We start from the raw sequence: 25,400 nt of genomic DNA, 5'->3' as shown, positions 1-25,400 counted from the left end.
ATCTATCTGAAAGGGGACAGGTGATGATGTGTTTTGTTGGTTTGGCCTGGAAGCTGTATGTCAGACTCACCACAACTGAGCTCAACATCCCCCATTCTGTCTATTGAGAAAGACCATTCCATAATAGGCTTTTTTATGACACATGTCATGACTTTGAATCCCCTCTCCCATCCTGATTGCCCATCTTTGACCACACTCCAATACGCAAATGTCCTTCCTAACCTTTAGTCCCTAGAACTGAACACCATAGGGCCAGCCCAGAGCAGACGGAGGAGCAGCTCTTCCCTCCCTCTGGATGCTATACTTCTACCAACACAGCCTAGCTTTACGTTAGCTTTGGTGGCTGCCCTACCACACTGCTGACTGACATCAAGCTATTGGCCAACTAAAAATCTCCCTCATTTGATAGAATCCTGAGGGTCCCACCCCTCACACCCAGGCCCAGGCACAAACTCATGCTGGCACTTAACACCTGGGAGATAGACCTAGAAGGGGTTTTATCCTACCTTCTGCCACCAGAGTTTCTCTTTTTCAAATTCTAAAATGCCTCCAAGTTCTTTCCTTTGACTCCCACCCTTTCCTTCCCTGCCTGACTCTTTCCCTACTCTACCGTATCCAAGGTAGTCAGGTCTGATTCCCCACTCCTCAATACGTTTCATAACCTTAGTTTCTCTTGGTTTCTACTCTTGTACATCTCTTTACCAAAAAAAGCACTAATAGTATATTGATTTCAAGAAATTTACCAAGGTAATGTTGATTCTTTAACCTGTTAATAACTAAATAGGGAAGTAATGGGAAGATAACTAGAGATCACGCTATGGGAGATTTATTCAAACAAAGAACCATCCTTGTATCTTAGCCCCTGGGAGCAGCAGACTCACAGGTTATATAATATGACCATTAGGAAAAGACTTGCACCAAGAAAGGTGTTGTTTATCTACTGTCTGAGGTCCCTAAATCAAAGATGAATTCATTCAGCCAGATAATCATTCAATAAACATTTATTGAGTATATACTGTTTGCAAGGTATACATAGCCATTGCCTAACTTATGCTTACAATCTAGTTGGAGAAATAAGATATACACATAAAATGACGCTAGTAGATAACACGACAGCATGACATACTAATATGATAAAGTGCTAAATTATATGATAAAAGCAACTAGAAAATAACAATGGTAATAGTAACAATAATAGCATGTACACAGTGTTTTATAAAATATGAAGCTCTTTGCTTTTCTCAAAATAATGTTACAAGATATAATAGGATGATATATAATAAGGTGCTAATCGTGCAGTACAGGCATCCTAACATGGTGTTAGGAAGCATTGACAAGGAAACAATTCTACTCAAATCAAAAATTAAACATTGATTAAGCAAATACAGTAGTATTTATGTAGCAGAGCAATTTGGTGGATAGATACTATGATAGATAGTTCTTGCCCTCAAGAAGTTTACAATCTAATAAAAATATGATACATATGCAAATAACTATGATAAAAAAGAGAGACAGCAAGAATTGTGAAAGAAGTGAAAACAAAGTGCGATGTGAGGTACTACGAGGGAAAGATCAATCGTGGACGATGTTTTTCTCTCAATTTAACAAACACTGATTAAGCACCTACTCTGTGCAATTTATTAAATGCCTACGATGTGCAATATTTGAAAGCACCTACTCCGTGCAACAGTTTATTATTAAGTACCTACTATGTGCAAACCATTAAGCGCATACTACATTGCCACATGCAAAAGCTAGAAAGGAAGCCTTTCTCAACTATATTCCATATTGATCAGGCCTTATTCAGAGATGAAAATTACTTTTTTGTGGGCCTTTATTTTAAAGGAGTATGAGAACATGAGGAGAGCAGCACCGGGTCGAAAAAAAGGTGATGGCCCTTGCTTAGTCAGGACCAGGAAATTCTGAGGAATAATTTGCTAAGGGAATTCAAGTCTAGAAAGATGTATTTCACAAATCTACTTTTCCATTTTGGAGAACAATCTGAAGGGAAATGGTTTGAGGTTATTTAGCACAAAAGGTGATGTTATTAACAATTAAGATTGTGAAACATTGGGAAAAAAAGTTTTTCTGAGAAGTTGTAAAGCCTTATGCCCAGTAAGATGACAGAGGACTGGCATGGCCTAGGTGCTATCTTGTGCTAAGGTAGGGCTACATAACATAGCTGAGCTCATAGAACTTAGATCTCAGGAAACTTCATTTGAATGATGACATGCCAAAGTCTCCCAATTCCATTTTTCTAGGCTCCCAATGAAATGAATAACCCCAAAGCATTTTTTATACCAGTCTAACAAAACTTTGGACCTCTCAACACTTGAAATTTATCATCTATAAAATGGGGGTGTCAGAAATGGTTCCTGTTAAATTTAACTAGGTGAGGTAAATATGCTTTGTAGCAAAGAAATGGAAACAACCCAAGTGCTCTTTAGCTCAGATATGGCTAAACAAACCAGTGTCAATACTAGACTAATGAAATTGTTCTGAAATAAAGGATGTATTGTACTAAAATAAAGGATGAGTATAAATTCTGAGCACCATGAAAAGATTTATATGAGATGATGCATGGTGAATTTAGCAGAAGTTGAAAAACAGAAAAAAAATGAAATGATGGGGGGAAAAAACAAAAGACAGACCTAAATTAACAGAACTGAAATGAACAAAAACAGAGTTCCAGAGTTGAAAGAATGAAACATGCCCCCTCTGTTGTCCTGAGAAGATGAAGAACCTTTGAGTAAGGGGGGTAGTGGAATCACTTTAGCATTGGCAGTGGATTATAAAATTTCAACTGTGAGGATATGTGATTCTGAAATCAGTAAACTACAAATCAGATATTGTTTTAATATTCTGTTGAACAAAGAAAGTGATAAAGAAATGGGTAATAGAAAAGATAAACATTTGAAGTACACAAGTTTCTTTTATTTTTCTTTTACTTTATTTTTGAAACAGTCACAGTTAAGTGACTTGCCCAGGGTCACATGGCTAGTAAGTGTCTGAGGCCACATTTGAACAAAGGTTTACCTGACTCCTGGGGCTGTGCTCTATCCATGAGGGATGCAATTTTTAAGAACCATTTGTAAAGCATTTAAAAGCAAACTCATAATTTGACTCCAATGTTGAATCACCAGTCAGACAGTGATATACAACTGGAAAACTAATACCTATTTATATTTATGTATGAAAAGGCATGGTTCAATGTGAGTGAAAGAAAAGACCAAATTATGATTCTGAGATAGTACATAAATGAAAAAAAATGTAAAACAACAACTGAAAATGATGTCTGTAAAACAGGAAGGAAAGGAGGTAACATGTAATGGAGAATATCATATTGAAGAATTAATTCGGATCCTAAAAAAAAACCAAAAAAAATGTGCAAAGTATAAATTGCTCTGGCAAGCAGTGGTGCTGTTAAGCAACTTGTTGTTGCAGTGAGTTTTCTTGCCTACAGAGTCCTAGGAAGGGCTGCAACCCAAGGCACCTTTGCCCTTGCCCTGGGTAGAATGGATGCCCTGACTGGCCAAGTATTAGAAAGAAACCAGGGAGACTGCCACTGAAATAGCTGAACCAAGAGCCATACCCTGCTAATATCCTGGCCACTGACCAATGGAGAGAGAAGCCCTGCTCTGTGACTGGATATTATGACCCTGCTTGGCCTCAAAGCCAAGAGAACAAGTCAGCATGTTGGGTCCCATCTCTGTGCTCAGAGCTGGGACAATCGGGGTGAGATGCGGTGCCTTCCCTGGCAGACAAGGTTAGCTTGGAGTTGACAGGTGCTCCAATGCCTGATCTCTGCAGTAGGCCACCAATGCAAAGAGGAATCTACATGGAGGTGGAGCCCCATGCTCATCCTACCTTGATCCCAATGTAAGGCTCACCTTCACTAGCAAAGCCTGAGACACAGATGGGGATATCCTTCATGAGGGGAATGGCATACAAATCCTTGACCATACACTGATGGAAGGCTTGCAAGTGAGGAATGATGTGAGAAGCCCTTCCTAGATGTAGTGACTAGATATCATGACTCTTTTCGGTCTCCAGACAGCAAGTCAGCAAGTGGGTTTCCAGATATCTGCGCGTAAAAGAGGGCAGAGGTGAGTGAAATGCCTCCCTGGGCAGACAGGCTCACCTTTGAGCTGGCTCTGGATGAAGTGGGTTTTCTGTGCTAGCAGGCCCAGGCAGGAAGCAAAATAGGTGGTGATGATATCCCATGCCCATTCTACCTGCATGCCAGTAGAAGGGAAGCCCTCCCTGGCAAAGAACTGGTAAAAGAAATGGGGCCGTAACTGGGATAAGAATGTCTAACAAACCAGGGTCTATACAGTAGACTTTCTTTCTGCGTCACTGTGTGTCCTTTTTGTCTGTGCGTGCCTGCGTGTGTGGGTGTTTGAATGTGTGTCTCTGTGAATTTTGTATATAGGAAAGAAATCAGAAAGATAAAACCGACATTTTAGGCCTGAAATTGAGTGAGCACTAAGGATAAGAGAAAAATGAGAAAAAAACATGCAACCACCCCTTAGCTGCAAGGTGGGGAATGAGGGTGCAATGCGGTACCTACCCTAATTTTGTCTAGCTGTTGGGAAAGAGAGTTTATTTTGCTTACAGGGCTAGGTCAAGGAGTGCCGTACATGAAGGCAGACACTCATGTGGATCTGACCTTGATCCAGGTAGAACAGAAACTCTGTGTAACAAAGAACTGGAAAGAACCAGGAGTCCTGCAAATGGAGAAAGGCTGAGAAACTTTTGTAAGGAGGTTGAGGGTTTAGTGTTGGAGGCAAAAGAAGAGAGAAAGAAAGCATGTGTATGAATCACTGGAAGGACTTGTAAGGATATGAGAAAGGTGATTAGAAAGCATGACCCAACACCTGAGGCATGAGGTGGGGGACTAAAGGTGCATGAAGGTGTTTAACCTGTCACAAAGGGTTCCCTTTTCATTAACTATTAGGCAAATGCATTTTCTTTCCTTCAGAGCTGGCTGAATGATGATCATATATGGTGTCAGACTTCTATATGGAATTCCTCTTGATAGTGGTAGAAAGGAAGCCCTGTATAACAGAGAAGTGGGTACAAACCAATAGCCCTATGGATGAAAAATGGCTGAGAAACCTTTGTCAGCATACTACAGGTTGTCTGTTGAAGGGAAAAGACAGAAAGAAAACATCTGCATGAATCATTAGAGCAACCAGAGAAATTAGCATGAAGATGATTAAAAAATGTGCCCTGACCACTGAGCTGCCAGGGGGCAGTCTATAGGTTCATGATGTTGTTTATGCTATCAGGGTTCCATTTCAGTTCACTCTTGGGAGAATGAATTTTCTGTGCTACAAGGCTGGCTTAAGAAGGATCCTATCATGGGGCAGGTGGCCATATGTACTAACCCTCACTCCAGGTGGAATGGAAGGCCTATAAAATGAATAAACTAGAACAAGATGGGGGCCCTGTGGATGGAGAATGACTGAGAAAACTTTATCAGGGGGGTGAGAGATGCCTATAAGAGGCCAAAGAAGAGAGAAAGAAAGCCAATTCATGAGTCAATGGAAGAACTAGTTGGGATAGCAGGAAGATATTTAGAAAATAGGCCCCAAACCCAGACCTGCATCTTGGGAGACTACAAGTGCATAATGGTATTTACCTAATCAGAAATGGTTACCTTTTGGTTAAATACTGGGGAATTGAATTTTCTTTTCTGCAGGGCTCATTAAAGGAGGATACAACATAGGTCAGGCAGCCATGTGGACTCCTGCTCCATCTCAGTGGAATGGAAGGGCAGTGTAACAAAGAAATGGGGAAAACCTGGGGGCCCTACGGGTGGATAATGACTGAGAAACCTTTATAAGGGTACAGAAGGTTGTGTATTGGAAGCCAAAGAAGACGTAAAGCAAGCCTCCACATTGGTCAATTGAAAGGATATGAGAAAGTGATGTGAAAAGGAGCTCCAACACCTGAGCTGCAAGTTGGGTGACCACAGGTGTGTGATGGTGTTTACCCTATGATACAGGCTTCTTTAAGGTTTTTACTGTTGGAAGAGTGAATTTTGTTTGCTACAACACTGGCTTAAGGAGGAACCCACCTGGGGCTGTTGTGAAGACATCTATGTAGACTCCATTTCAATTTCGGTGAAATACAAAGTCATGTAACAAAGAACTGGGTAAAAAAAGGGGGCCTTCCGGGTGGAGAATTACTGAGAAAGCTCTATAATGCTTTCAGGATTATGTGTTTGAGGCTAAAGAAGATATAAAGAAAGACTTTGCATGAGTCAGTTGAAGGACTAGTGAAGATAAAAGAAAAGTGATGTAAAAACAGTCCCCGATCCTGAAGCTGCAAGGTGGGGACTACAGGTGTGTGATGGTGTTTACCCTGTCACATGGGGTTCCTTAATGGTTTTAACTGTTGGAGGAGTGAATTTTCTTTACTACACGACTGCATCAAGAAGGATCCCGCAAGGGGCAGACGGCCATGTGGACACCTCCTTTATCTCTGTGGAATGGAAGCCATTGTAACAAAGAAATGGCTACAAACCAGGGGCCCTGCAGGTGGAGAATGACTGAGAAACCTTTGTAGGGTCCTGAGGATTGTGTGTGGAGGCCAAAGAAGACATAAACAACACTCCACACTGCTCAATTGAAAGAGTAATTAGGATAGCAGAAAAGTGATTTGAAAACATGCCCCTACCCCTGGGCTGAAAGGTGGGGGACTATTGGTGAGTGATGATGTTTTCCCTGTCAGACAGGGTTCCCTAAGTTTTTGACTGTTGGAGGAGAGAATTTTATTTACTACAGGACTGGCTTAAGAAAGAATCCACATAGGTCTGTGGGGAAGACATCCATGTAGACTCCTCCTTGATCTCTGTGGAAAGGAAGGCCAGTGTAACAAAGAAGTAGGTAAAACTTAGGGGCCCTACGGGTGGGTAATGACTGAGAAACCTTTATAAGGGTCCTGAGGAGTGTGTGTTGGAGGCCCATCGAGATAAAGAAAGCCTGTGCATGAGTGAGTTGAAATAGTAGTGAAGATAGAAGAAAAGTAACGTAAAAACATGCCCCTACCCCTGGGCTGAGAGGTGGGGACTACAGGTGTGTGACGGTGTTTACCCTGTCAGACAGGGTTCCTTAATTTTTTAATGTTGGGGGAGAGAATTTTCTTTGCTACAGCACTGGCTCAGGAAGGATCCCACATGGGGCAGATGGCCATGTGGACCCTTCATTGATCTTGGTGGAATGGAAGGCCAGTGTAACAAAGAAATTGCAAGAAACCAGGGGCCCTGCAGATGGAGAATGGCTGAGAAACCTTTGTAAGGGTCCTGAGGAGTGTGTGTTGGAGGCCAAAGAAGACATAAAGCAAGCCTCCACGTTGGTCAATTGAAAGAGTAATTAGGATAGCAGAAAAGTGATTTGAAAGCATGCCCCTACCCCTGGGCTGAAAAGTGGGGGCTATAGGTGAGTGATGGTGTTTTCCCTGTCAGACAGGGTTCCCTAAGTTTTTGACTGTTGGAGGAGTGAATTTTCTTTGCTACAGGACTGGCTCAAGAAGGATCCCACATGGGTCTGATGGGAAGATATCCATGTAGACTCCTCCTTCATCTTTGTGGAATGGAAGGCCAATGTAACAAAGAAGTGGGTAAAACCAGGGGGCCCTATGGGTGGGTAATGGCTGAGAAACCTTTATAAGGGTCCTGAGGATTCTGTTTGAGGCCAAAGAAGACATAAAGCAAGCCTCCACATTGGTCAATTGAAAGAGTAAGTAGGATAGCAAGAAAGTGATTTGAAACCGTGCCCCAAACTGTGGGCTGAAAGGTGGGACACTACAGGTGAGTGATGGTGTTTAACCTGTCAGACAGGGTTTGTAATTTTTTAACTGTTGGCAGAGTTAATTTTTTTTGCTACAGGATTTCCTTAAGAAGGATCACACATGGGGCAGATGGCCATTCAGACTCTTCCTCAGTCTCGATGGAATGTAAGGCCAGTGTAACAAAGATGTTTGTGCAAACTGAGGGCCCTAGGATTGGAGAATGGCTGAGACATCATTATAATGTTCCTGAGGGTTTCCATTGGAAGCCCAAGGAGAGAAAGAAAGCCTGTGCTTGAGTCACTAGAACAACTAGTAAGGATAGCAGAAAATTTATTAGAAAATGTGCCCTAACCCCTGGGCTGCAAGGTAGGAGACTGCATGTGTGTCATGGTGTTTACTCTGTGAAAAAGATTTCCTTAGTTTTTTAACTCTTGGGGGAGTGAATTTTCTTTGCTACAGGACTGGTTTAATCAAGAACCTACATGAATCACATTGGAAGTCAGCCATGTGGACTCCTCCTCTATCTCAGTGGAATGGAAGGCCAGTGTAACAAAGAAATGGGTACAAACCAGGGGCCCTACAGGTGGAGAATGGGTGAGAAACATTTATAAGGATCCTGAGGATTATGGGTTTTAGGCTAAAGAAGAGAGAAAATAAGCCTTTGCATGAGTCAGTTGAAGGAGTAGTGAAGATAGAAGAAAAGCAATGTGAAAACATGCCCCAATCCCTGGGCTGCGAGGTGGGGGACTACAGGTGGGTGATGGTGTTTACTCTGTCAAAGAGGGTGCCCTCTTTGTTAACTGTTGAGGGATTGAAGTGTCTTTGCTACAGGACTGGCTTAAAAAAGAACCCTCATGGGGCAGACCAGAAGACATCCATGTGGACCCCTCCTCAATCTTGGTGGAAATGAAGGCCAGTGTAACAAACAAGTGGGTTCAACTGGGGAGCCTTATGGTTGGAAAATTGCTCAAAAACTTTTAAAGTGTCCTTAGGGTTTTACGTTGTTGGCCGAAGGAGAAAAAGTAAGCCTGTCCGTAGAGGAGCTAGTAAAGATGACAAAAGGATAGTTAGAACACATGCCTCACCCCTGGGCTGGGAGGTGGGGAATACAGGTGCCTGGTGGTGTTTACCCTGTCATAGAGGGTACCCTTTTGTTTAACTGTTGGGGATTTAATTGTCTTTGCTACAGGTCTGGCTTAAGAAAGATCCCACATGAGGCAGCCAGCCATGTGGACTCCTCCTCGGTTGTGGTGGAATTTTAGGTAGCTTGTGGTTGCAGTGCGTTTTTTTTTTTTTTGGCTACAGAATCCTGGAAAGAACCAATGTTCATTGGGCTGCAAACCAATGCTCCTTAGCCTTTTACCTGGGCGGAATGGAAGCCCTGACTAGCCAAGTATTGGAAAGCAACCAAGGGGACTGCTGCTGGTAAATGCCTGAACAACCTAGAACCATACCCTGCTAATATCCTGGCCGCTGACCAATGGAGAGAGAAGCCTTGCCCTCTGACTGGATATCACAACCCTGCTTGGCCTCAGAGAGCTGGTTATCATGTTGGGCCCTATCTCTGTGCTCCGAACTGGGACACTTTTGTGTGAAATGTAGTGCCCCCCTAGCAGACAAGGTCAGCATGGGACTCACCAGTGATCTACGTCTGGTCTTTGTAGTATGGCCAATGCAAAGAGGAATTTACATGGAAGTAGAACCCCATGCTCATTCTACCTTGATCCCAATGTAGGGCCCACCCTCACTAGCAAAGGCTGGGAAACAAACAGGGGCATCTCTTTTTTGGAGAATGACAAACTCTTGACAGTACACTGATGGAAAGCTTGCGAGTAAGAAATGTGATGAGAAGCCCTGCCCTCTGACTGGATATCACGACCCTGCTTGGTCTCTAGAGAGTAGGTTTAACAAGTTGGTTTCCAGACCTCTGTGCTTCAGGTCAGACAGCTATTAATGAAATGGGGTGCCTCCCCAGACAGACAGGCTCATCTTTGAGACAGCTCTGGATTAAGTAGGTTTTCTGTGCTAGAAATCCCAGGCAAGGAGCACAATATGTAGGGGTGATATCCCATGCCCATTCTACCTACTACCAGTAGAATGGAAGCCCTCCTTGGCAAAGAATTGGTAAAAGAAAACAGCACCTTTTCTGGGACTAGAATATCTAAAAATACAGGGTCTGTCCAGTGAACTTTGTTTCTGTGTCACTGTGTAGCTTTCATTTCCTCTGTGTGTATGTGTGTGTGTGTGTGTGTGTGTGTGTGTGTGTGTGTATTTAGTATAAAGGCAAAAAATCAGAATGATAAAATTGATGTTTTTGGCCTGAGATTGAGTGAGCACTAAGGATAAGAGAATAGTGAGAGGAAAACATACCACCACCTGTAGGCTGTGAGTTGAGGAATGCATGTACAATGTGGTACCTATCTTAACAGAGAGGGTTTTCTTCTGTCTAGCTCTTGGGAAAGTGAGTTTTCTTTGGTACAGGGCTGGATCAAGGAGCACCATACATGAGGGCAGATACCCATGTAGATTTACCCTCTATCCAGGTAGAACAGAAGCCCTTTGTAACAAAGAAGTGGAAAGAAACCAGGGGCCCTACAGATGGAGAAGGGGTGAGAAACTTTTGTAAGGATGCTGAGGATTTTGTGTTGGAGGCCAAAGGAGAGAAAGAAAGCCTCTGCATGAATCCCTGGAAGGACTTGTAAGGATATGAGAAAGGTGATGAGAAAGCATGAGCCCATCCCTGGGCTGACAGGTGAGGGACTACAGGTGCATGATGGTGTTTACCCTTTCGGACAGGGTTTCCTTTTGGCTGGCTGTTGGGTGATTGAATTTTCTTTGCTACAGCGCTGGCTAAAGGTGGATCACACATGGTGGCAGATGGCTGTGTGTACTCCTCAATCTGGGTGTATTGGAAGGCCAGCGTAACAAAGACGCGGATCTAAACCAAGGGCCCTACAGGTGAAGAATGGCTGAGAAACCTTTGTCTCTACTCTGAGAATTATGTGATGGTAGCAAAAGAGCAAGTCTTTGGAGTAAGCAATAGGGCAGAGAGGCAGCTGGTTAGGATACCTGCTGCCCCTGCTTGGCAAGAGGTGAGGGGACCCCAGGGGCAATGTGGCACCTCCCCCTTGTGTTTTCCCTTTTATTCCTATGGAATAGAAGCACTTTTCATGAAGAAATGGAAACAAATTGTTGAATGTTTTGAGGTAGAATGACTGAGGAACCTTTCTCTCTACACTGACAACCGTGTGATAGAGGTAGGAGAGTTTTAAGAAAAGCCTTTAAATGATTTATTAGAGTTAGCAACGTGGCAGTGAGGAAAGTGTTTAGAATCTTGCTGCCTGGTTCTTGTTTGATTTGTGAGGAACTTAGGTTCAATAGTGTTCACCCTGTAAGACAGGGTTACTTTTTTCCTTGTTATTTTTGAAATGAATTTTCTTTGCTAAAGAACTAATTCAAGGAATGCTATGTGAGAGTTCAGACCTCTCTTTTCCTTTTTCCTTGAGCTAGATGTAATAGAATGCCCTCAGTATTGAGGAGACAACTTCTATATAGAGACTTTCTGTATTTTATTTTTGTTTGATGAATAAGATCAGATAGTTGCTGGGTTTCATTGTTTATAGCTACCAATATGGTTTCATGTGAGCAAATTAGGAATAATTTTTCCTTCTATGTCCACAGAGCTAAGGCAATACAAATCCAAATAATGCCTTCTCTTTCTCACATGGTCACTTTTTGCTGAGCTATTATTTTTGTTCCTCTTCTATTCATGTTCAGGGTGCCACTTACATAAGTGTAAACCACCATGCTTATTTTACTTCTTTATGTCAGAATTGATATAATATCTAGCTAAAGGAGCTAAAGGCCCTACAACTCAACAATTCTAGACAGCTAATTTTTATTGTCTCTACAGTAGTTGCTTTTGCCAGTGGATAAAGAGAGGAAAAACCAAACTGCTATCCGAGTAATTATAATGACCTCTAGTTACCAATATAGTGACCAGATCATATGTGATAGAATAGGTAAAAGGCAACAAGGATCCCTCCTCTAGAATGACAACTGGAGTTCTGTCATTTTAAATTTTGGCACCTTTTCACTTATATGGCACCTTTCGCTTATATATTTAGCTGTGATCTTTTCTCACATCTTTTTTTTTTTTTTTACTAAAGGGCAGGTTTATGGTGGTACTTACATGAGAGTGGTTAACTATGCTCCTCCTGCCTGAATCAAGGTTTTGTTAATGTATGCTTAATCACAGAAGTGGAAACAAACCAGTAAGCCTTTTCAGATGAGACGTGATTGACAGATTTCTGATCATATACTGACTACAATCTTGAAAAGGAAAAGAGAATGAAAAAGAATTCCTTGTCTGTGTATTTACAAAGAACAATCTAGATTCCAAAGAGCAAGTGAGAAAACATGACACCTTCCTCCCTATGTGTTGAGACTTAGATGGACTTTTGTTCACTTTGTTTTCTAAAACTATTATCAGTTCAGTGAATACAGTAAGTACGTAAAGGAAGAGGAAGCCTTTTTTGAAGATGTCCTTTTTTATGACTATAACTCAATACTATTTTGTAAGAAGAATATGGAAAGGTCAGGAATTTTGAGAATCCTGGAAGATTTTTAATAAATTTATGTAAAGAAAATCTGTCTAAATTAAAAATATATTCACCATTTACAGTAACATATAAGTAAAAAGAAACTAAACTCTGAATAATTTTCAAGACCATTTTTTTTTCCCAACAGTAGATACTGAACCATGCCTTTCTCTTTTGGTCTTAGAGTTTGGGCTCTACAATTTCACTCTTTTTACATTCGTTGCCTGACAGGGTCACCCTTTGGGTTGTTGTTGCTTCAGTTTTTCTTTGCTACAAGGCATGTTCAAGGTGGATTTCCAGTGGGGACGACCATACCTGCTCTTTCTACCTTTTTATAGGTGCTGTCAATATACTTTGTAGTAAAGAATTGGAAACAACCCGGGTGCCTTCCCCTAGAGGAATGGGTGAGTAAATCATGTCCTCACGTACGAACGTAACATGTTATTGTACAGGAATAAAGGAGTAATATTAGGAAATCAAGAAACATTTAAAAACTTCTTTGATCTTATGAGTGAAGTAAGCTCAATCAGGAGCAGAATATGTACAATGACTACAATAATCTAAATGGAAAACTAAACAAACAAACACTAAAAAGAAGCTAACCTCTGGCTAATTGTAATGACCTGTCTTGATTGTAGAAAGCATTTAATGCATTATACTTCCCCTCCTTGGGATGAGAGGTTTGGGTCTATGGCTACACACTGTTGGCTACACTGTCAGCCAGGGTGACCTTGGAGTTGCTAATGCCTGAGTGTTTTCCCCCACTACAAGGCAGATTTAGTGTGGAACTGCAATGGTTCTGATCATATCTGTTTCACCTAAACTTGATATAGGTGCTCTCTCTCGCTCTCTCTCTCTCTCTCTCTCTCTCTCTCTCTCTCTCTCTCTCTCTCTCTCTCTTTGTATATATGTGTGTGTGTGTGTGTGTGTTTGGCAAAGAATAGAAAATAAACTAGGTGCCCTTCATTTGGAGAATGACTGAATAAACTGTTTTCCAGTACCCATGTAATGTAGTATTAAACTGTGTCATATGAAAGGACAAATGTGAGGAATTCAGAGAAATATGGGAAAACCTATATAAACTGATGCAATCAAGTAAGCATATTTAAGAGAAGAATATATATGCATATATATGTATATACAATAAATGAAAAGAATGAAAAAAGGAACCCAAACTCTGCATAGTTATAATGACTCCTCTTGGTTCCAAAGACCAGGTATTGAAATATGCCTTCCTCTCTTGTTTGAGAGTTGGGCAACTATGGGTACAGCATGTTGCATTCCCTCTCTGAATCACCAAATTAGTGGCTAATTTTTGTTTCTCTTCGTTACAAGGAATTATTTAATGCTGAAACAGAACAAGATTGACTGTTCCTGCTTCTTCTACCTTGAAGTAGGTATTGTGATTGTCCCTAAGGTGGTAGGTATGAACTTGATGCATTTCCTAGATGAAAGAAACTCTATGAATACAAGTTGCAATACTATTGGTTTATACAACAAAACTCCTATATAATGCTGGTGTTATAAAGGAAGGATAGGCTAAAACCAGCAGTATAAAGGGGAAAAGGCACCAAGCTAATACTTAAGTTCTGTACTAATCAGATTCTATCAGATTTTTGCCCATTGCTGGTGTCAGGAGGCATGGTTTGACTTGTAATTTTTGAAATAATGAGCTCTTCTATGATGGGTTCTGTCCTTATTGTCATCGTCAGATGGCCTTTCAGGGCAGGGGAGGGCCCTTTTCTAAGTAGGAGAGTTTCTTGCTGCTCCCTCTTCTTTGCTACTCATACCTCTGACCCAAGAAATCTTGCTACCTTTGCAGCCCCCTGGAAAGTCACACATGCCGGTGTCACAAGATTCCCAAAGAGAGGCAAGAATCAAGTCTCTAATTGCAGAGGCTTGATTGCAGGTGCCTTGGGTCACATTCTAGTCAGTGCCTTTTCAAGCACAGCCTCTGAACAAATTGGAAAATCCTTCCAAAAAGGAGCTCAACCAGGGAAGAGTGAGCAAAGAGGAGGAGGGAAGGGGCAGAAAGGAAGATCTCCAGCTGTCAGCCCTCAGACAGTAGCAGCAAACTTGGTGCTATTGGAGAGATTTTTTTTGTCCCCCTATAATGTGATCCCCTTCCCTTATGCTAGAATCTAAGCAAAGCCCTTGGCCCATGGACTTTCCTTCCTATGATGGCCCAGCTCTGCCCCTCACAACTCCTGAATGCTGTGACATATCACGGGACACTCTGTAATGTGTCCCTTATTACAAAATCTGAGACTCTCAGGACAGGCTCCTGTGCAGTACCATGGGTCTGTTGGTGGAGGAGCATCTTACAAATTTCCCCACAGCAACTCTCTAAAGCCCCATTTCTAAGTTTGTAGAGGGGTTGCAACATTTGTTGGGAATACCCACAATATTCCTGAAGTATTTAAGTAAAGACTCTGAAATAGGAAGGATTTTTGAAGTGATCCATCCTCCCACTCTGTGATATTGCTGTGGGGGGAGTGGGTGGAGGGAGAGCATCTTTGGGCCTCTGTTTGAACACTTCCTATGTCAGGAAGGTCCCACTCCCTTCTGAGGCCTACTGATCCATTGCAGGACAGCTCTGACTGTTAGGAATGTTGTTCCTTGTACTAGGCTACAGTTTTTCTCCCTGTGACTTCCACCCAATGGAACATATTCCCTTGGCACAGTTTCCCCACTGCCATTTTCCCTCAATTGTATATGCTTCTCTTGCTACCAAGGAAGGACTCAATCCCAAAGGGGAATACAGTTCAGCAATGCTGAAAATTCTAAAGGCTGAGATGTTTGTGAGCTTCTTTAAGGTCCAGAAGAAAGCATTTTACTTTTAGGACCTTAACCAAAGAAATAATTACCCAGCCTAAAAAAATAATAACGATAAGTACCAACCCAAGAGAACTATGTGCCTAGCCCAATGCTAGACTACGTTCACCCTGGGAGCTACAAAGACATATAAAGCACATTCCCGGCCCTCAACACAAGCTCAAGCTCACCATTTGGCAAGGGAGCCCAGGCTTACACATAGGTTAAGCTGAGTAACAATACAAGACAACAATAGAAGAACACTCACTGGACAATATATGGTGTGAGTGCCAATCAAACAATACAGTACAGACAAGTGCTGTTTGAGTTCAGAAGAGGGAGAGGTCCCCTGAGACTGTGGGGGTCAGGGAAAGCTTCATGGAGGATGTAGGGCTTGAGCTGAGCCTTCGAAAGATGACAGGGTTCAAGTCTCATCTCCTCTGGGAAGCTCAGCTCAAGTGACCCTCTTCAGAGGTCTCATTGCGGTGTGGAGAAGGTGACTGGGAATCCTTGACGTCTGTGCCCCAGGGGTTAGAGGACCAAGCTCCCTTGCCAGGTCTCCAAGGATGGATGCTGTATGAGGACCAGCCAAGCTAAGTTCATAAAGACTTAGGGCCAGGTTGGCCTCATGGTGATGAAAGTTTTTGGAAACAGTACCTCTCAAAGAACATGAGCTAAGCCACAGAAAGGGTTACAACCTGTATCAGTGAAAGGAGTTCCCACACCAGTGAAATCACAGGTCCTTGAAGTGTTGAATCATTTGAAGGATGGGAGATGGGGTTAGAAAAGGTAGTATGGGACTGGAATGTGGCCATCAGCCTAATGAATCTGGATTTGATCCTATTAGGAATAGGGAACCACTGGAAAGTCTTTGAACAGAGAAGTGATATAATGAATGAAATCAGTAGTCTAATGACAGCTCTGGCATAATCCCTCCCTCTCCCTGAGCAACCGACTCTTTAACAGGCTTCACTCAGCCATCCTAAGAGGGAGTTCAGCCTACAGTGTCTGTGGCTCCAGAGCCCCTCCAGGAGCATACCTGGAGCCACTCGGAGCCAATGCTCCGTTAGGCACAATGGTTTCTAGGAGCCAATGCCCCATTAAGCACAATCGTTTCTTGGAGCCAATGCTCCATTAAGTACAATGGTTTCCAGGAGCCAATGCTCCATTGAGGAAAATGGTCTTGGGCCAAAAAATAGGGTGTGGCTCCCTAGAGAGACCACATTGCTCCATGGTTCTGATTACTTTCACTGCCTGGCAGCTGCCTGAGCCTAGAGTAGCAGTTACACCAAAGCTGCTTACACAGTTTGGACAAAATGATCTATCTCTGTCTATTATTTCCTTTTAGAAATTCCAGGAAATCAAATGCTTTAGACTCAGGTACATGTATTATTTGCAAGCATGCTGGGATGCTTACTTCTATATTATAGTTAATTAGTAGTAGACCAGGAGCTTGGGCCAGTTTGCCCTGAAGGCCTCAGTTTCACCAGCTGCAAATTTACAGGACCAAAGTATCTCTAAGGTCCCTTCAAAAGAACCTTGGACTTAAAGTCAGAAGACTGAATTCAAATCCCATCTTTGCCTCTTTTGTGATTTTGGGCAAGTACTTCCTGAGATGGATTCTCCATCTGTTAAATGAGGGGGGTGGACTGGACTACAGAACTACAGAACAGCTCTCTAACTCTGAGGTTTGTTGACCTTATTCTAGGCCATATTCTCCTGAGGGTTTATAGAAATCATCCCTCAACTTGTCAATGTAGAAATCACCTGCTATGTTTTTGTAGGATTATAGGTATTCTTCCCCAAATCCTCCTTATATTTCTTGTCCTCCTTTTGATCTTCTCTCAAAACCCCAGATGAACTAAGGCTATACACTAGGCATTGATTAACGCAACCGAGGGGCTGTTACTGCAGAATATTTAACCGACCTTTGTAACCATCTTCGAAGAATGTTCTTCCAGTTGGGTTTCCTTTTCCGCTTCCTCTTCCGCTTCTTCTTCCTCTTCCTTTTGCTCTTCCTCTTGCGCATCCTGATCTGGATGATCTGCTGTCTCTCACATTGTTGACTTGCTTCTGGTCCTGAAAGGAAAAGAACAAAATCATCAAAGCAAAGTCTAACTCTGCTTTTCTTGTATCACCTGAGATGCACAGCAATTACTTTTCACTAGCTAATCATTTGTCTAGTGATATTTTTTAGGCTATCCCCCTTCATTAGGGAAAGAACAGACTGGAAGAAAAAACAGAAATTTCCACCTCATGGTAATGACAACCTTACAGACAATGGCTTGGGACTGTTAGATTTTAGCATTCATTTTCAAGAACACAGGTAGGTACATTTATGAACTTCAAAGAAAAGAGATCTGAGTTGAGTTCAATAAAGGGAACTACATTATAGTTTATGCTAGAGCTGGGTCTTTCCTTTTCTTACACCCACAAAGGCAGATCTTTTGACTCTTGATAGAAAAAAAGGAAGGTCAGGGTTCAGGGATGAACATGTGGACCTAGATTATGTTACAAGTTGGAGGCAGCCTTTTATGCCCTTCTAGGAAAAAGTCCCTTTTGCCTGATAGGAGGGAGATGTGAGATTGCTCTTATGATTCTGAACGGTCCTCACCAGTGAGGGCAGGGCACCCCACAGATGAACTTCATTTTATGTGATTGCCACATTCCAGGAAAGTTATGAGTAAATCAAATCTATAATGGTGGAAGCAGCTATAGGTTTTTCCAAATGAATGTTTTAAAAATAGAATCCTGTTTTAAATGTTTGAGTGGAACTGATTATCTAAGAAGAACCTGCAGTATAGACTTTGGCAAAGGAGGGGAATTTGGGAAAAATTTCTCCAAAATGTTGCTAAAAATTGGCAGTTTATTGCTCAGATATTGGACTCCTAAAGATCTGAGGATTCATTTTCCATGTGGCCTGGGGATGAAGAAAGCTGGAAAACCATTTTTAAAAGTATTCTTGGGGCAGGTAGGTAGCACAGTAGATAGAGCACTGTTCCTGGAATCAGGAGGACCTGAGTTCAAATTCGGCCTCGGACACTTATTAGCTGTGTGACCTTGGGCAAGTCATTTAACCCCAACAGCCTCCTTCCCTTCCCCCAAAAAGTGTTCTCCATTAGGCACACTAATTTAGAGGAAGGGGCTGCCCTTGAAGACCACACTAGGGTACATATTCTCCCCAGACCATGGTTTCCTGGACCTATCAGAGCCAATCCCACTATTCTCTGTTGCCACCATCATTTTATAAAATGGATGGTTGTCAAAAGACACTTGAGTGGCTTATTCATATGCTCTGTAGCTGCTTCTATCTTTTGTGTGTAAGTTATGTGTCTCTTAAAAATCTGAGCTTGTCTGTATATAGTTAATAGTGAGAAAAGGCTGGGTTCAGAATATTATTTTCAGTTGTGCTGCATGATTTTTAGTTGGACAGCAGGAAGGGCCTCTAAAGAGGAATTCCTGTCATTTTTCCCTTTGATAGCAAATACAAACGCTAGACATAGAATGTAGGATTTTAGAGCTGGAGGAGACCTGAAAGGTCAGCTTATCCAATGTCCTCTTTTTACAACTTAGGCAACTGAGTCCAGAGAGGGAAAGTGATTCACCTAAGGCCAGTAAGTGGCTAAATTAGCAAACAGGTGTGTTTCCTCTAAAGTCCAATGCTCTGTCCACAGCACCATATTAGCTCTCTTTCCAGCTCAAGGGGACAGAAGTCTAGCCTAAGCCCTTTCTTCTTTTCAGAAATGAAACCAATTAAACTTTTTGACTTTTTTTAAAAAAAATAAATACGTGGTTCCAAAGTGGGCAAGGGAAATATTAGATAAAGGATTTCTTTTGTATATTTGCTTTTCCAACATAAAACTGTCTTCTTTTGCTTTTCTTGTACCCTTTCTCCACCCCAATTCCTAGAGAAACTTATAATTTCATGAGAAAGTTGATTATTTATCTGAAATCACCTTTAAAAACATCCTAAGGGGCAGTTAGGTGGTGCAGTGGATAGAGCTCCAGCCTTGGAGTCAGGAGGACCTGAGTTCAAATTTGGCCTCAGACACTTTACCCTTACTAGTTGTGTGACCCTGGGCAAGTCACTTAACCCCATTGCCTAGCAAAAACAAACAAACAAAAAATCCTAAAAACAAGTTGAACAAGTCCACACATGTCATAACCCCTATCTTCAGTGCCTTGCCAGTGTGTCTCCGAGGGCCCCCGAAGCAATAACAAAAATGTTTCCACTAAGGGCAAGCTTCATAAAAATGAGTGAGTAGTAGAAAGTGCACCTTCAAATCAACGAGTTCAGTTAGGGCAGAAAGGCTGGGGCATAGTCAATCTTTCGGAGGAGGAGGTGGAACATGAAAGGAACTTAGCTAGGGTACGGCAGCGAGGGGGCTTAGAATTAACTAGGTGGTAAACTCAGTCCTGTCTATGCTGCTGAAGGAGTATGAACGCTATTGGTGCCCTCTAAAGGTCACCTCTACAGAGCAAGCTGAAGCTGCTTCATCCTAATTATGTCTCTGAAATCCATTCTCCTTTTCAAATGCTGTTTTGTTCTTATTTGCTAAGATACTACAGACTGCTTTAGGTTCTCCTTGATTACAAGAAAGGGCATGAAAATGACCTTAGATAAGAAAAGCTTTACTTCCTTCACTGAATAAATAGGCTTTCAGGATCAGGGTTCCTCAGGGCTTCACTTTGAGGTCATGGTACAAAAGTGGAAAATGCCCTGGATTTGGCTTCATTTTTGTTTTTTTAATCTCTAATGTCCAGAGTTGCCTAAATTTAATATATTCTTGTTGATTGATTGATTGTTGGAGTCCAAGGACCTAGATTAGAATCCCACTTTAATCAAGTTATTCTCTGGGCTTCAATTTCCACATCTGGAAAAAGAGGAGGTTGGTCTTAATCTCTAAGGGTCCCTCCCTGTGATCAAGGAACAATCAAAGAAGAATGAAAATATTCTAATAGGGGTGGGGAACCTTTGACCTTGAGGCCTCGTGTGGCCCTCTAAGTGCTCAAGTACAGCCATTTGACTCAGTCCCAAGTTTTACAGAACAAATCCTTTCATTAAGGATTTGTTCTGTGAAGTTTGGTTAGTCAAAAGGCCACACTTGAGGACCTAGAAGACCACATGTGGCCTCAAGACCGAAGGTTCCTCACCCCTGTAATCTAAGAGGAGGTCCATTTTAAATTTCCACTATAGTAAAGAAGGGAAAAGCCATTTTGTTCTGGGATGATTGGATATAAAGTTGCTCCCATGGACATGGAGTGCCAATAGAGTGACTGTTCACGGTGACTCTCCAACCTGTGAAGTCTGTTGTGCTAAGACAAAGGCCCTATTTCTTAAAACTTATTATAGTGTCTGTAGAACCTAGTTTGCATTGATGAGGAAAATTCCCTGGGAGAAGTATTAGCCCTTAAAGAGACCGAAAGAGCCCAAAGCTAGAGAATCAGTAGAACTAGGTTATAATCCCCACCCTACTGCTAATTCACCATGTGACCTTGGATGAGTGAGTCTCTTCCTTTCTCTGGGCCTCAATTGCCCCAAATTGTAAAAGAAGAGAAGATTGGACTAAGTCATTTCTAAGCCCTCTTGGGGCTCCAGCATTCTATGACTCTATGAATATATGAATTTTCCTCTCAACATACTTGCCCTGGATCTACTTCACAATACTTCACAAGGTTGGTCTGAGGAGCAAATGACATCATGGTTTCCAAAGTACTGTGTAAATATTCCTAACCCACATTTAAATAGTGCTTTAAAATTCACAAAGTACCTAGAGCAGTGCAAGTGGAAGATATGTTATTAGTTTTATAAAATCTGACTTTGAAAGCAACTGGCCACCTAGCCCAGAAACTGTGATCAAAAAATGATGGCAAATTAGTGACCTGCCCCTCCCCCAATCAGATTGCTGTAGTTTTGCCCCGCCCCCATCACCTCCTAGTAACTACTAAGGTGGGTGGGGGGGAGTTGGAAGGACTTGATCTGCTGTTTGGACAAGGGGTGTTCCCCTCAATTAGGTTTGTTACTCACAAAATAGTTACAGATTGACATTGGCCAAAGTAGCCTACCCCTTTCTGCCTGTTAGCTCACTACCCCAGGCAAACATTGGAGAAGGAATAGTTACACTATTTGGGGCATCATGCACAGAACTGACCCTTGTATGCAAGTAGCCAGTTTCTTGTATAGTTGTGTATTCCCACTTCTATCATCATTCATCTCAACCTCCCTAGGAAGTTGCTGGAAGAATGGAAGGACACTGTGGAAAAACTGTGGGCTCCTTGAGAACAAGGATTATTTGGGGGCAGTTTTTTGGGGGGGTCTTTGTATTCCTAGTGCTTAGAACAGTGCCTGGCACATAGCAGGTGCTTAATAAATTCTTGTTGATTTAAATTGACTTGGAGGGAGAGGAGGATAAGGAGCCATAAGGGAAATAGAAAAATTACTCCTGCCTTTAGAAAAAACAAAAACAAAATGGAAAACAAGTGGAACAGATATCCCACTCCTTGCTTCTACTCCCTTGAGTACAGATGTTGCAAGATTCATAATGGAATATATGATAGGGGGTTAGGGCAAGGATTCCCAAAACACATACCCTTAGAAGGTATGAAAAAATTGTTCTATGGGAATATTTGGGAAATAGCTATTGTCTTAATGAAATTAATTAATCTCCTTATTTCTTATTTAATTATTTATTTCTTATGTGCATATGAGCTACAAACTCTAGCATTTATTTCTTTTCATGTTGAAAAGGGAGTTCAGGAAGGGTTGCTAAAAGCCAAGGGGATATCCAAGTGAAAAAGATGGGAATCCCTTATATAAATTAGGAGAGATGGAAGTGTGATTGGTGATCCTTGGGTTACATGGTAGACATGGGGCTTTGGGGCTAGCTAGATCCTTGGGAACCTTTTTCATTGAAGGTACCTTTTGTGCTTGGGGGCCAGAGGGTCCAGGGTGTGGTCCACCATCTGAATGTCAAACGTTGGCTCTTTGGGCTAACTTTTGGCTCTAGGCTCTGGTGGGGGAGGAGCATGGGGGAGGGGAGGGGCAGACTCATATTTCCATAGGGCTTTAAGATTTACAAAGTACTTTTGCGGAAATCATCCCTTTAGGTTGAAAGAAGTAAAGGATTATTATCCTGATTTTACATAGGAAGAAACAAAGACTCAGAGAAATGTCCAGGGTCACATAGCTAGTTATGGCCAGGATTCAAACCCACATCCTTCCCAGAATCTAAATCTAGAGCTCTTACACCATGCTAAAAGTGACCTTTTGTTTCTTTCTGGGTTGTCCAGTCCAGTCCCCTAGGATAGGAAAGGAAAAGGGAATTGGGGACAGACTGACTGAAGCTGTATTCCTTAGGAACCTGAGCACAGTAGATGAGGTGTGAGAGAGTGAGAAATCCTTCCAGTGGCCAAAATACCTACCCCACCATCCTGTTATGGATATCTGAAACTCCACAATTAAAAATCCAGTTGACCGAAGAAACTGTCTCCTGTTAAAATGCATGTTAAGCCCTTACCAGATCTTATTTATCATTAACAACTCAGAGTGAATTAGTCTATAAGATGCTTTTCCAAAGTGAGAACAGGTTGAGGACATTGTTCTGCTGGAATGAGATACCGGACAGTTTAATTTTAATAAGGGAGATTGTGGTGAGCTAGGTCTAAAATATGAGCATGGTATAGGTAAGGTAAGTGGACACCAAAGAGACAGCTGAGCAACTTTGCCAATGGCTATACTCTTAGATCAGGCCAAAGGGAGAACTGTTACCTTTGAGTCCCTTGGGTCCCAAGAATAGACTTGGCAGCTCAGAGATAGCCAGAGCTGGGCGGGGGTAGGGGTGGAGTGGAGGGGGAGAAGCTCAGGGAGTCAGATTATGCCCTTTGTTCGGTGCCATTCCTCACTTTGCCAACCTTTCTAGCAGAACTATGTACAAAATGGGGAAGCCTACAGCAGGTATCCCACATCCTGAATTCACTGCCTCTTTCTCAGAGACTTCTTGACTTCTGCTCATAAAGCCAAGGGGGCTAGTTGTAGCTCACCTGAGCTGTTGAGCTAGGTGGGGCAGATGTTTCCAGCAGTTTCAACGCTCATTTTCAGAGCAGCCGCTCTAATTTTATCTGCCAACGTGGATGATTTACTCTGCCAACGTACGTAATTTTCTGCGTCAAAATAGATGATTTTCTCCATTCAGGAGACCTGAAGATCCTGAGGAAGAAGAAAAAGGACCTTTAAAATTCTCCGGATAATAGCCCCTTGCTCTCTTTGTGAGTCATTAAAACCATATAGATTCAATAGCAATCAAGTCATCTGTACACACAATTAGAGAAAATATTTTCTTTATTTAATGTGTACCATCGCCAAGTACTACAGTTTGTATTATCAGTCCTCCTCATAAGATATCTCACTTTGCTTCAGGATATTTAGAACGATCATTTTAGCAATGTTACTTTTTAAAAAACACCAGAAAAAGATTTTAAAAATTAAAAATAAACAAATAAACAAATAAATAAATAAATAAAAAACCACCAGGACCTAGTATAGGTCTCTATATGGTGACCTATTTTTTCAAACTTGGACTTCTCTTTGCATTTTACTCTCTAACTCAGTGTCAGTCCCCGATAGAAAAGTTACACATTATTCACATGCTTACCAGAATTCAATGGCTCCAGTTATCTACTCTACAGAGTCAAAGTGCAAGGCTTTTTTTTTTTCAGTGTATATCGTATTGACCTGAAAGCTCTGGGAGCTTTCTGACCTTCCCTGTACATTTATTATCCGTGGTATTGTAGCAGTCCACACAATCTATCATGATAATGTAAAACAGCTATGGAATTAAGTCTTTGCATTACCCCACACTTCTACTAATCAATTCTGTTTATGTAATGCTTTTTCTAAGATGAGTGGAACACCACACCCTCAAATGAACCCAGATAACAATAATAGAATCTGAGGGGAAACCAGAAGACAGGAGCATTTCAAAATAAGATTTATCCCCCTTTTACAGAGGAGGAAAACTGAGGGCGCTGCCAAATTGAATGATTTGTCCACCAAATAGGCGAGCAACTTCTCTGTTTCTCCAAACAGAAAAGAGACAAGGTTCTGTATGGGCAAAGTTTCACCCATAATTCTTTGTAATTCCTAACAAGGTTGGACATCTGGACTGGAATACTTATGCTAGATAGTGGCACCACACTGTTGCCCAGGAAATTGCCAAGATTATTATACAGATGACATTAACGGGCTTTGTTAAGAATACTTGCTATACAGTATTATACGGCGCAAATTTTACATAGAAAATAAGTTTCAGACCCACTCCTTGCTAAAAGACACACTGTATTTTTTTAAAACCAAATTTAAAAGGCTGCACTTTATGAGAGCCAAAAGGCCTGGCTTCTAATTCTATCAGAGATTTATTTTTTTAACCACTCCGAACTCACTGAAATAACTATTTACTTTACAGCGGATTTGGTGGGTTCAGCTTGGATCACATCCAAGGGTTTAGTTACCAAAGTAATTTTAAAAGACCCTATTATAAGTATGTCTCTCCTGTGAAGCTCAGTACTGACCCCCATGTCTAAAACAATGGGATTATAAACTCCCCAAGGGCAGGGACCTAGCCTCCTCTTTCCCTTCCTCTAGTTTTCCCCACAGCGCCTAGCGTGGCAAGCGCTCCATACGTACTTATTGACGGGTTGACAGCGTCTCCGATGCATAGCACATCAGTTTCGCGAAGTTCCTGGAGTGTCCCACGAAGTCCAGACTCGCTGAGGAAGAGAAGAAATTCGGCCGTCGTCCAGATGTTCTTCTTCTGTAGAGTGAGCTGCAGCCGAGTCCCTGCACTCTCTGCAACCAGAGAGTCTCTGCAGAGATGAAACAGGAGACTTTGGAAGAGTCAGGGGCTGGTGTTCGCCCCGTGAAATAACTCATCCATCCTAGCGTCTCTGCAGACGCAGGAGTTGCTCCTGATCCCAGCAGTGACGATTCTGCTCTGTGCGCAGCCCCTTTTAAATGTTGGGTCCTGACTCACCTTCCCTCTTTCCTCCCACAATGCCCAATGAGAGATTGTTAACAAGATGAGATCCCAGGGTCTGTTTTCGGAGCAGATGGAAGCCTGCCAAACACGGAGGAGAGACTCGGCTTGCCTCCCAGCTCCACACAAGCTCACTGTCCCGGCAGAGCCAAACACC

General features: G+C 42.1%; 1 long non-coding RNA gene across 1 annotated transcript; it reads right to left on the bottom strand.

Moving 5' to 3' along the window:
- Window positions 1-985: 985 nt before the first annotated feature.
- Window positions 986-25,207, bottom strand: LOC110207432 (uncharacterized). The gene is made up of 3 exons (XR_002324159.2): window positions 24,895-25,207; window positions 23,253-23,418; window positions 986-17,291 (listed from the first exon to the last, which is right to left on the bottom strand). It is a non-coding gene; the product is annotated as an uncharacterized LOC110207432 (long non-coding RNA).
- Between the last annotated feature and the right edge of the window lie 193 nt (window positions 25,208-25,400).

The sequence above is a fragment of the Phascolarctos cinereus genome, unplaced genomic scaffold (genome assembly GCF_003287225.1).
Source record: "Phascolarctos cinereus isolate Bilbo 61053 unplaced genomic scaffold, phaCin_HiC Scaffold_2;HRSCAF=192, whole genome shotgun sequence".
Taxonomy (NCBI): Eukaryota; Metazoa; Chordata; class Mammalia; order Diprotodontia; family Phascolarctidae; genus Phascolarctos; species Phascolarctos cinereus.
Note: the sequence above shows the minus strand (reverse complement) of the source record. Positions and strands in the feature narration are given on the sequence as shown.